A 10,889-nucleotide genomic window follows, 5' to 3' on the forward strand; every position below is an offset into this window, starting at 1 on the left:
TGTTTTGTTTTCATTTTTTCCCTTTTACCTATTAAATTGTCTTTAACTCAATCCACAAATTTTCTCACTGTCACCCTTCTGATTCTTTCCCCATCCTGCTGTGGGGGCAGCGAGTGAAGGGCAGCGAGGTGCTTAGCTGCCATCTAGGGTGTGTCCACCACAGTCCTTTTTGGCACCCAGTGCCAAACACGTAGGGTTCAAGATATCTCAAACACGTATGGTTCAAGATAACGAGACATTTGACCAGAGTGTGCTAGAGGGAACTTACTGTACCTCTTTAGCTTTTGCTGGTCATGGTGTTGACTTACTTGTTCTTGATGCAAGTTTATTTGTTCCCTTACCCCCTCGGTGTCATGCTCCCCCTCTTGCTGTACATCAAATCTGAGAGCTCGTTAAAGGCAGGGTTTGGCTTTTGCCATTTGCTGTGCCGTGCAGCACTTGGTTGTGTTTTGCCTGGGAGAACTATGATGAAAGCACTGGCCCTGAGCCTAATCTGGTATTTGGGCCCTGCACTGCTGCCGTCCCAGTACTTTGGGAACCATCTCGTGGAGACAATTAACAATTGCACCTTTTCCATCTTTTCCTCTGAGAGGTCATTTGTGGTGGAAACAAAGAACAGCACCTTCCCTTTCATCTCCTGCAGGGTAGGTGCTTTCCACCTTGTTACAGTGACTCTTCAGTATTTTGAATGTCCCTGGGTAATCAGAATGCTCACATTGGTGTGTCTCAAGAAGCTGTTCCCAGCTTTTTCTAAGGTTAACTGGCTATTTAGGTATATCCCACAGGGATGTGCCCCGAGGCAGCATGGTCATGGGTGGCAAGGTGCTTGGAAGAATATGGGCGGGTATCTAGAACAGTTTTCACCTCTGATGGTGTGGGACTTGACCCAGGAACAAGTGTGAGATCCTGATAAAGTGACAGAATAGTTGAGAAAAAGACACCCTGGCTATGCTAATGGGGCACAACTTCTCGCACTGTGCTGGGCCTGGCCTACACCTACCAAGTGCTGTCCAGCACCCTCAAGGGTGAGGGAGAAGGTGACTCTGGATTTGAAGACATACAAATGGGCACTGTGGCTAAGCCAGAGACCCAGCTCTCATCTATATCAGTCGCCCCTACAGTCAAGGAGAAACAGTGGAAGCAGAAGTCAACCCAGTCAGGGAGGAAGAAGCTTCTCCAAAGAAGGAGCAAGAGGAGGAATAAGAGAGGCAGCCGGTTGTGCAGCAGAGCAGTCACAAGAACAGGAGGGGAAAGAGACAGAAATCATAAACCAGTCAGGAACCACCCGCTCCCTCTCCTTGAGACAGCTGCCAGATATGCACAAAAATTATAGCTGTCAGCCTGGTAAGCTCATTATCAGCTGGCTGCTCCAATGCTGGGATACTGGGGCCAACAACTGGGGATTAGAGGGCAAGGAGGGGCAGCAGCTAGGATCCCTCGTGAGGGACTGGGGCATCAGCAAAGGGACTGGAAAAGCGGCAGTAGTCGGCAGCCTCTGGAGGCAGTTCCGGTCAAGCATGAAGGAAAGGTGTCCCCTCAAGGAAGGTCTTGTAAACTATGGAGGCAAGTGGGCAACCACTGACATTCTGAGGGAATTAGCAGTGGTAAAGGTGAGCTACAGCAACCTGGACAACAGCCAGGCATCTAAAGAGCCAGGTGAAATCCAGCGTATGCAGTCCACTCGGCAGAAGTTTGTATGGAGTGCCCTGTTGTTGTACGCCAGCACCCTGGTGCTAATGAGTTGGCCAGACATCGAGGCCCCAGCGGTGGGTAGGTTGGCTGGCCAGCTCTGGCAATTCAAAAAGAATCTCCCTTCCACCCTGCCCCTACAGGCCTGTGTCTCTGCTCTCCCAACAGTTCCAGCTGCTCAAAGACAGTATGTCTGTCCTCCTCCTCGCCCGTACCAGCCATCATCTCAGCTATCGAGTGAGCTGTTCTCCGCTCCGGGGGAAGGGTACGAGGGGCACATTTGCATGCCGCCCCGTGGTTCTGTCTGCCACGAGGAGGACATGAGGAAGTGGGACTGTGAACCCGCCTCAAACCTAGACGCTGGGATATGTGAATTGCGAGGAAAAACAGCGCCCAAAAAGGGTCCATATAGGAAAACAGCTCCAGACAGAGTAGAAGGGCTGATTCTGCTTCTGACCCAAATAAGGGACTTCTGGTTTGCACTTACGGAAATCAGGTAATGAATACTCCAACCAGGAATAGAGGGGCCCTGCCTCCAGCCAGGCAGAGGAAAGGGACAGCCAGGTTTATTGGACTGCATGGATTTGATGGTCTGGCGCACTTGGTCAGCTGGCTGTGCTTCTCCTGACATAGCCCAGCATGGGTCTTGCCGTTTTTCCAATAAAGAGTGCACGCGTGGCCCATATTTGACTTGGCATCCAACTTGATAGAAGTTGTTAAAAGATTGAAAAGCTCTTTTTAGTTGAATGGCAACATTAAAGAAGCATTCTCTGGAGTGGCTGGGGAATGCTTCTTGCCACATGACGTGTTAAAGATGCCAGGCCAGCCTCCTCAGGGATAAACCTGCTTGTGAGATCTCTCTGTTGCTTTTTCTTCTGAGCAGATAGTGTTTGAGTTTTCATAGATGCAAAAGGCTAACTCAAGCAACCATGTCGTGCTGCAGCTTTATCAAGGAAGTGGCTTCTGGGTCAGAATCACTGGCTGTCACTACTCTCATCAACTGCTTCAATCTCACAGAAAAGTGAGGCATCAAACTTTTTTTTTTTATTCTTTGTAATCTTCAAAGTACTTTTACCTGCACAGTGTCTTATGAAAAACAAAGAGCTAAAGCTTTTCAGGCTCTCAAAGCAGTTGAAAGGAAAGAGTATTTCCAGTTCTGGAAGTCATCTTTCTGATGGTCTTTGCATTAAATTAGCTTTTTTTTTCCTTCCCAAAACCAATCCCTAAAATGCGTTATTTACATAATTAGCATTCACATGTTTCTCTTTTAGGGTCAGCCTGTTTTTCTAATGCAAAGAGAAAGTAGCTATTAAGCTAAAATTCTCATAGCAAGTAAGCAAATGCCTTTAAGATCATCAAAAAGATAAAGCACAAAGCTCCCCGTAAGTCGTGAAGGGGAGGAGAGGGTGACAAACAAATTGGCACTCGATCCACCACAGCTTCGTGCGATCACCTTTGTTCACATCTTCAGGCATTTGTGCTTGTGCCTGGCTCTGCCCGCAGTTCCCGGCGTTGCTGCCAAATTCACAGCCACCACCATCAGCCAGAGGAATGCTCTGGCTCCCCCGTGTGCAGGAGATTTGTTCTCTGCAATGCTTGAAGTTTAATTCCTTCCTATTTCCAAAATGCTTTTGTCAGGGTACAGACTCTTGAGGAAGAGGAGCCTTTTCCTCCAAAATAAACCCAGCAACACGAGACTTACTAACCTGGAGAGAAGTGTGGTACCGACTTTACATGATGAAATTGCAAGTCTATCTGCAGTAGAAAAGAGGGATCATACCATATAAGAATGTTGCTCTTGTCTAACAGTGACAGACAGGTGTCTCACTCATAGCTATCACAGTATTCTCAGATTTATCTGGTTTTTAAGAAATGTATTTATACAATTCAATTTGAGGCACATTTTGACATGATTGTGTAGGAGAATTGTGATTTTGCAGCAACGTTACCAAAAAATCTTGCTTTAAAATTTTCTTCTTTACCCTATTCCACTTTGTCGTCCTCCCTTCACCCCTTCCCCCAAATACCAAAGACTAAAAATACTCTGCTTTATTATTAGAACAAAGGTCAACATTTTTAGTTTTAAGTCATTCACAAAAGTGAGTATTTTACTTGCACCGAAAACAGTATCTTAAAACTAGACTTTTTTTATGCCTTTGACGTTTACAGCAAATGACTTGCATCGACTGCAAGGTTGAAATTTTGGCAGTTATTAGATGTCAAATAAAAATGAAATGTTATGTAGAAGTAATTAGAAAAATCTAAAACAAGTACTGATAGATTAGATTACTTTTTTTTTTTCCTCCAGAAAAACATAAACACTCGTTTTAAAAAGCTTTGCTCTCTGCAGATGAGCGTGATGCTTTCTATATGTGACCGGCTTCTCCGAAACAGAGCGTGATTAGGAAATGAAGCATTTTTCCCTCTTGGCTAGCTTTGATGAAAGCTCTCCAACTTGCACATTGTGTCTGAACATTTCTTCATTCATAGCATGTGCCCATCGAAAACTGTTTTCTGTTTGCAGCATTTCAGCTGTACTATTTATAAGCTAGTTGAACAATGCTAACTAGAGGCAGTAAAAGGTGTGTATTTCATATGCAAATCACTAGCAATAATTTTCTACAATTACACTTAGTTGCTTGCATCATTATTTTCAGCACCAACATAAAAAAATGGGTTTAGCAGGAGAACATTACAGCAAAAATGTCAGTATTAGTAAGACTTATTTTTAATCAAACAATTTGGTTGCTTTTGTCAACCTATGGAAGTTAATATGTTAACGTTTGATATCAATGTACAAAACCAACAGATATCACTACCTCTGCTCAGATGCTGCGTGCCCACAAGCTATAGATGGCTTTTAGATGTACATATGCTGAGATAAGATATCTTTGCAGGAAAATAAACAGGGTTTAAATGTCTACTATTACTTAAAGATGACTGCTGCTGCTGAAAACGGTCACATACAAATGACTGGAAGTATTTCTTACATAAAGTTTTATGAAAAGTAATTGCTTTCAATCACAATCTATTGTAGTAATAGCCACTAAGCACAGGTGGGATTTTTCTGTCCTCCTTGTAAACCCAGGTCTCCAGATCTATATTTCTTATTAAAAAAATTGGTCCAGATTAAATTTTCCAATTTCAAAGGCAAATTTATTTTCTGTTGGATAAAATGCATTCACTTTTTAAATATGAGATTGTTCTCAAAGTCATTACCAGAGGGTATGAGTGGGTTATCCTAGTTGGGTTGAAGCATCTGGTAGCCATGAACCAGAGATCCATGTTAATGCAAATTCAAAATGGAAGGTTCCCATCCACCCAAAGAGCAAGGTTCAGGAGTAGCTTCCCAACAGTACTGAGGGTAAAGGCTAAAAAGGAAAATCACTAGCTGCCTCTAAGGCAGTGACTTGCTTGTGAAAGGGATTGTGTAACCTGATGGCTGTGATAGGAGCAGCTGAGACTCGAAAAACCTAAAAAGGTTCTTTCAGTTTCAGGTTCTGAAACACAAAGTATTCCTTCCGTAAGGATTTCTACGATGTGAATACTGCTACTTCCATCTAAAAAAAAAAAGAGAAGTGTTTACATAGAAAAAAAACCCACAGCAAATCAGCCAGCTGAGTTCTCAAAAAACCCTAGTGTTTTATATTGCTAACCAAAATATTTTCTTTTTTTAAATATTGTTGCAAATATTTGAACTTGCATATCTTAACAAGGCATGAGACTATGCAACAGGACCAATGGCAGGAAAGGGAACTGGGTGTTAAGCGCACAAAGAAGCGCGTGCTGTTTGCACTTGATTGGGAGATGTGGACGTCTGAGAGAGAAAGGACTTTTCGGGCTATGTTTGCCTCTTTTGGATGTAACACAGAATTTTGACAAGCAGACCTTTATGGGATAAATGTTTGATCATTCAGAGTTCGTTATGGTGTAGATAAGACAATGACTGTGCATTAAGTGAGCACTACTTCTTTTTAAATGCAAAGCTGCGAGATAGCATACAATGGTGCAATTCTTGGCTGAACTAACATAAGAGTACAGAGAACTGCGATTTCATTGCCAAGAGATTAAAAGAGGCTTATGTTTCCAAGAGTGAAATTGCTCAGATTTGTCAGTTTTTAAACAGTTATGGATGCAACTGATGTATAAGTAAACTGCTGCAGCACAGAAGGAGACTTTAGGTTGCTCACTGGATTAGTTACTCTATTCTTGAAGATCCTTTACGTTTCTGTTCTATTCCATCTTCCACTGCAGCTTTGATCTGATTTTTATTTTAAGCTTTTATATCAAATTCTCCTTCCTCTGGTGCTCAACTGTTACATATCTGCTGTCTTGCCAGAACGCTCTGGTGCCACTGCAGGCTAGAAAAGGGGGTTTTTCATAATGAATGTTCATTTAATCAAAACTTTTTTTCTGTGAGCTAAACTCGTAAGTGTAAGATTTCCAACCCACATGCACTTGGAGATGAACTGGCTTGTTTTTCAAATCCAGAGATGCCACGTGGATTCTCTATTTTGATACCCCTGATTCAGCAAGCATTACAGTTAGAGTTTTTTCTTGCCCATCTTCATGAAATCTAGCTAAATAGCAGTTTTGAGAAGTTTCCAAGAGGAGCTATCATTGTACCTAAGAAAGAGATTCAGCATTGTTGTAAAGTTAGAGTATCATGTAACAATTTTGTTTCTCAGAAAAAAACCCCTGCAATTATATTAACTGGCACCCTAAACCGCTGTTTCCCAACCAGTGTAATATGTTGCTGGCAGAGCACTCCAACACTGCTTGCAGCCATAGGAAGTTTAAAAATATAAATGAAGTTCAGGTGTCTGCCACTGTTCTTTTCTGCCTGGGTTATAGCAATGTATGGATATTGCCCGCAGCATGTTACTTGTTCAGCACTGTTGCCTGTGGGCCAACAGAGGTTCTAAATATTACTGCGCAATGTGTCCATACATGTCCTTTCAGTCTGAATGGCAGTGAAAAGCATTAAGGTATGCAAAGCTGGTTATCATGTTGCCTTATTTGCCATTAAATATTTCAGGTTTTACAAACTTTGCATTGCAGATCACGTTTTACTGCAGATCAGATGAGTTATTTGGCCTGCTTTTTTTAATGGTGCCTCTCAGATTCTCTGAAAGTCCTAAAAATCACTTTGGTTTTCAGCTTTAATCCAAGGCAGAAGATTTCAAAACCTGTGTGCTTTCTTTTTTTGGCAAACCTATTCAGTCTCTTTGAAGTTTATTTATATCCAATACACGCCTAAATAATTTAAGGTGAATTCCAAGCTGCCTAATTTAAGTGCCTGCCCAATTACGGTGAGTCAGTGCCTGACTCCTGACATGGCACACACACAGTGTCAGCAGACCTGACTCCTCTCTGGAGGGCGATCCAGCCCATTTGAACCCCAACCGAGTGCGCAGGAACCCGCAGGAAATACTAGCCTCCATCCACGCGGGAATCCCCAGGGCAAAGCACCCTTCCAGCGGCAGCTTTCAAACCGCATTCGGGTGAAGAAATTGTGCCTGTATTCCAGAAGACAGCTGCTGGGCTGTAGGCTGCCTTGCAAGAGGGTCACCCGCCTCTGCCTGCTGCACACCCTGTGAAGCTGGCAACACAGGAATCGCTAAAAGTCATCCGAGAGCAGGCAGAAGGAAGCCTGGTTACCAGTGGGGTCTTGTCTTTTTGGGGCTTGTTTTCCTATTATGGTCTTAACATAAAACCCCTATGAGTTGCAAGAAACGGGCGCCGCACACAGGATTGTACTCACCACTAAGGCTGTTTCCAATCTGCTTTCTTTCTGGACTCTGGGACTCTTGCGTCTGGCTGCAAGGTGGCCTAGTTTCAAGATGCGTGGCAGAGAAAAGCGATAGACAATGTACTGGTACCATAGCAATACTTTTTGCAGAATCAAACTGCCAGAATTAGTTGGTGCCGAAAGTGCTTTCGACATCTCATGCCGCATCTCTGCCTACCAAGTGCTGCAGGCTATTGCAAGGACCCACAAGAAAGAAGCCTTGCTGAAGGTTTCAGGTTGGATTCTTGCTTATTCCAAATGTATGAGGGGCCCCCCGCCTCTGCCTGCTGCACACCCTGTGAAGCTGGCAACACAGGAATCGCTAAAAGTCATCCGAGAGCAGGCAGAAGGAAGCCTGGTTACCAGTGGGGTCTTGTCTTTTTGGGGCTTGTTTTCCTATTATGGTCTTAACATAAAACCCCTATGAGTTGCAAGAAACGGGCGCCGCACACAGGATTGTACTCACCACTAAGGCTGTTTCCAATCTGCTTTCTTTCTGGACTCTGGGACTCTTGCGTCTGGCTGCAAGGTGGCCTAGTTTCAAGATGCGTGGCAGAGAAAAGCGATAGACAATGTACTGGTACCATAGCAATACTTTTTGCAGAATCAAACTGCCAGAATTAGTTGGTGCCGAAAGTGCTTTTGACATCTCATGCCGCATCTCTGCCTACCGAGTGCTGCAGGCTATTGCAAGGACCCACAAGAAAGAAGCCTTGCTGAAGGTTTCAGGTTGGATTCTTGCTTATTCCAAATGTATGCGGCACAGGAAGCAAAGAGGCCTCTAAATTTAGGAACGTTCTTCTGCTCCGTGCCGTCGTACCAACTTTCAGTGTACTGAGCTGTTCTGCCTCCCAGCAACGAGCACTGCCAGCTCTGCTGCCTCCCTGCCAGCCACCGTGGCTCCTCACTGCTGTCCGGGGGAATCTCCAGCTGACCAGATCCTTTGACCTAATACAGAGAGGGCATTCTCCAGGGGGACGCTCTGGCACCTTCCAGTTTCTCAGGGTAAATGTCTAAGGAGCCTCTGTAGTCCACCCTTATAAAACCCTGTACAACGACGAGCACTGCCAGCTCTGCTGCCCCCCTGCCAGCCACCGTGGCTCCTCACCGCTGTCCGGGGGAATCTCCAGCTGACCAGATCCTTTGACCTAATACAGAGAGGGCATTCTCCAGGGGGACGCTCTGGCACCTTCCAGTTTCTCAGGGTAAATGTCTAAGGAGCCTCTGTAGTCCACCCTTATAAAACCCTGTACAACTGCAAACGGTGCTTTCAGCTTTCCAGGGGCGCTGAACACATTTTTTTTGTTGGCAGCGATGGCTGAAGCCTAGTTGCAGTTTGAGCAAGCGAGGAATGGCCCGTTGTACTCAAGAGCAATGGTGATTTTTTCCCGAAGAGTTCACTTGCTGGAGCACCACAACTCCCCTCCCCGGTGACCTGGAATTTTCCAGAGATTGCCCCAGTGTCACAGAGTGGCTTTTGAGCCAAAGGCATGAAGGGGGGAAAAAAATGAACATTTGAATAAATGACTTGTGTAGCACAAGTTCAAATGGTGAAAAAAAATGGGACTTGTCTGGCTGGGAAGCCAATCTAAGCTTGCTACCTGCATTGCCTGGAGACAACTTGGCTCGCTCCCTTTCCAGTGAATGCTGTTACTGCAACAATATGCTCATGCTCCTTTATGCTTAGCTGAGGCCCTTCAGGTCTCCTCCTGGGCTTGGGTCCCTAGTAGCTACAATGCCTCGGGCCAGCACTATAGAGCAGAAATGAGGTGGAGTTCAAACTGGCAAGCATTTTCTCAAGGGCTCTGAAATTGAGTTTGGGATTCCACTGGCTTGCTCTTGCCTTATGGTTGTCTTTCCTTAATCCCACTAAGTAGACCATTCCAGTAAAATCCAGCTGAGGGCTAGCACTACTTAGCAGCTGGGCCAGGTGTTAAAACATGGTACCCTTTAAGTAAACCTTCAATTAGGCTTACAGTAAAGGGAGATGGCAAACCATCCTAGTGCTAACCGACTGAGAAAAGTTATCGGGAAGTACTCTTTATCTCTACGGGGTGAATGAATTGCTAACTGCACAACACTTGTCCTGTTAATAAAATGTATCCTTCAGTCAAGTGACTCATCAGAGGAGCTATAATGCTGGTAGCGCCTGCTTAAGGGCTCCTTTACAGCTGTCTATCAATAACAATAAAAAGAGCGGTCAAATTTAAAATCAACAAACTTATCTGTTACGACTATTCATGGAATATGACACTGTCAACATGCCAAAAGCCCTAAATTACAAAATCAGAAGAGAGACGTAAGTGAAAGAATGAAATTTTAGAGAACTGCTTCTAAAGAAAGCACCAAAAATTTGAAACTGGGAGGATTTTTTGTTTTAAGAGCCACTGTGTATTGTTCAGTCCTAAGGAAATAGGAAGTACCTAGGAAAGCGCCGAGTTATTTATGGGCAGATTTATCTGAGATTTTTTCCAGTTATTTCTCAGTGACTTCCATGTTTTTCTATTTACTTTTACTTAAAAAAAAAAAAATAGGCTTCTTACAGTGAAATGTAGTTTCAGAGATAACAAACAAAAGACCTATCTGTTAAATTCCCAGCAGTGCTCAGAGCTCATGTGCTCCACCTGCACGTTTACTTGCCGCTTGCCTGGCGTGCGCTTGCCTCGCTGCTTCTCTTCCGTAACGTCCTTTGCGTGGGAAGCCCTCACTCATCCTCACCTATTTATTTTATAATAAAGTAACACCTTTAGACTTAAGTCCTTTCACTCTGGAAACAGTGAAACAATTACAATATAATTAAGAGCACTTGGCTGTGTGCTTTTATCAAGAGGCAAAATGAATCTATTCAATAGGAACGGCAGCACCAGCTGAGTTTATTGTGTAAGTAAAACATTTCACGGAAAAGCTGTCAGCTTGGATAGAATGCCAAATTTCAGAGTCGTCACATATAGCCAAAAAATGTAACTGCCATAGCTGGACACAGGTTACAAAACTGGACTGCCCTCTCCCACATTTGTATGGTGTTTTTTTTGTTTTTTTTTTTATCTTTGGGAAACGGTTTGTTTTTCTACAAGCTGTTAGTGGAAAGCGCACGTAGGATTTGCCAGGCTAATGTAATGTCTCCTGCGCTCCTGTCAAATCCAGGGAAGATAAAATCTACAAGGATACTTAATTAAAAAAGAATGCGATCTCTGTTTTATAAATCATTGCTGCCACCCGCCCCCCCCCAAACGTGAAGCATGGGAACGGTCTCTTGTGAAACAACGGTGAAGGAAAAGAGCGTAAACTCCTTAAGCTTGGGTGTGAGTTAAACCGACTTACTGAATTAACTTTTTTTAAGCAGAGGCTTAAGCCTAAAACGGCACCCAACACCAGCCTTCCCTGCGTGGCAATACACAGAGAAATCCAC

Source organism: Egretta garzetta, unplaced genomic scaffold (genome assembly GCF_000687185.1).
Source record: "Egretta garzetta isolate BGI_Z169 unplaced genomic scaffold, ASM68718v1 scaffold10, whole genome shotgun sequence".
Classification (NCBI taxonomy): Eukaryota; Metazoa; Chordata; class Aves; order Pelecaniformes; family Ardeidae; genus Egretta; species Egretta garzetta.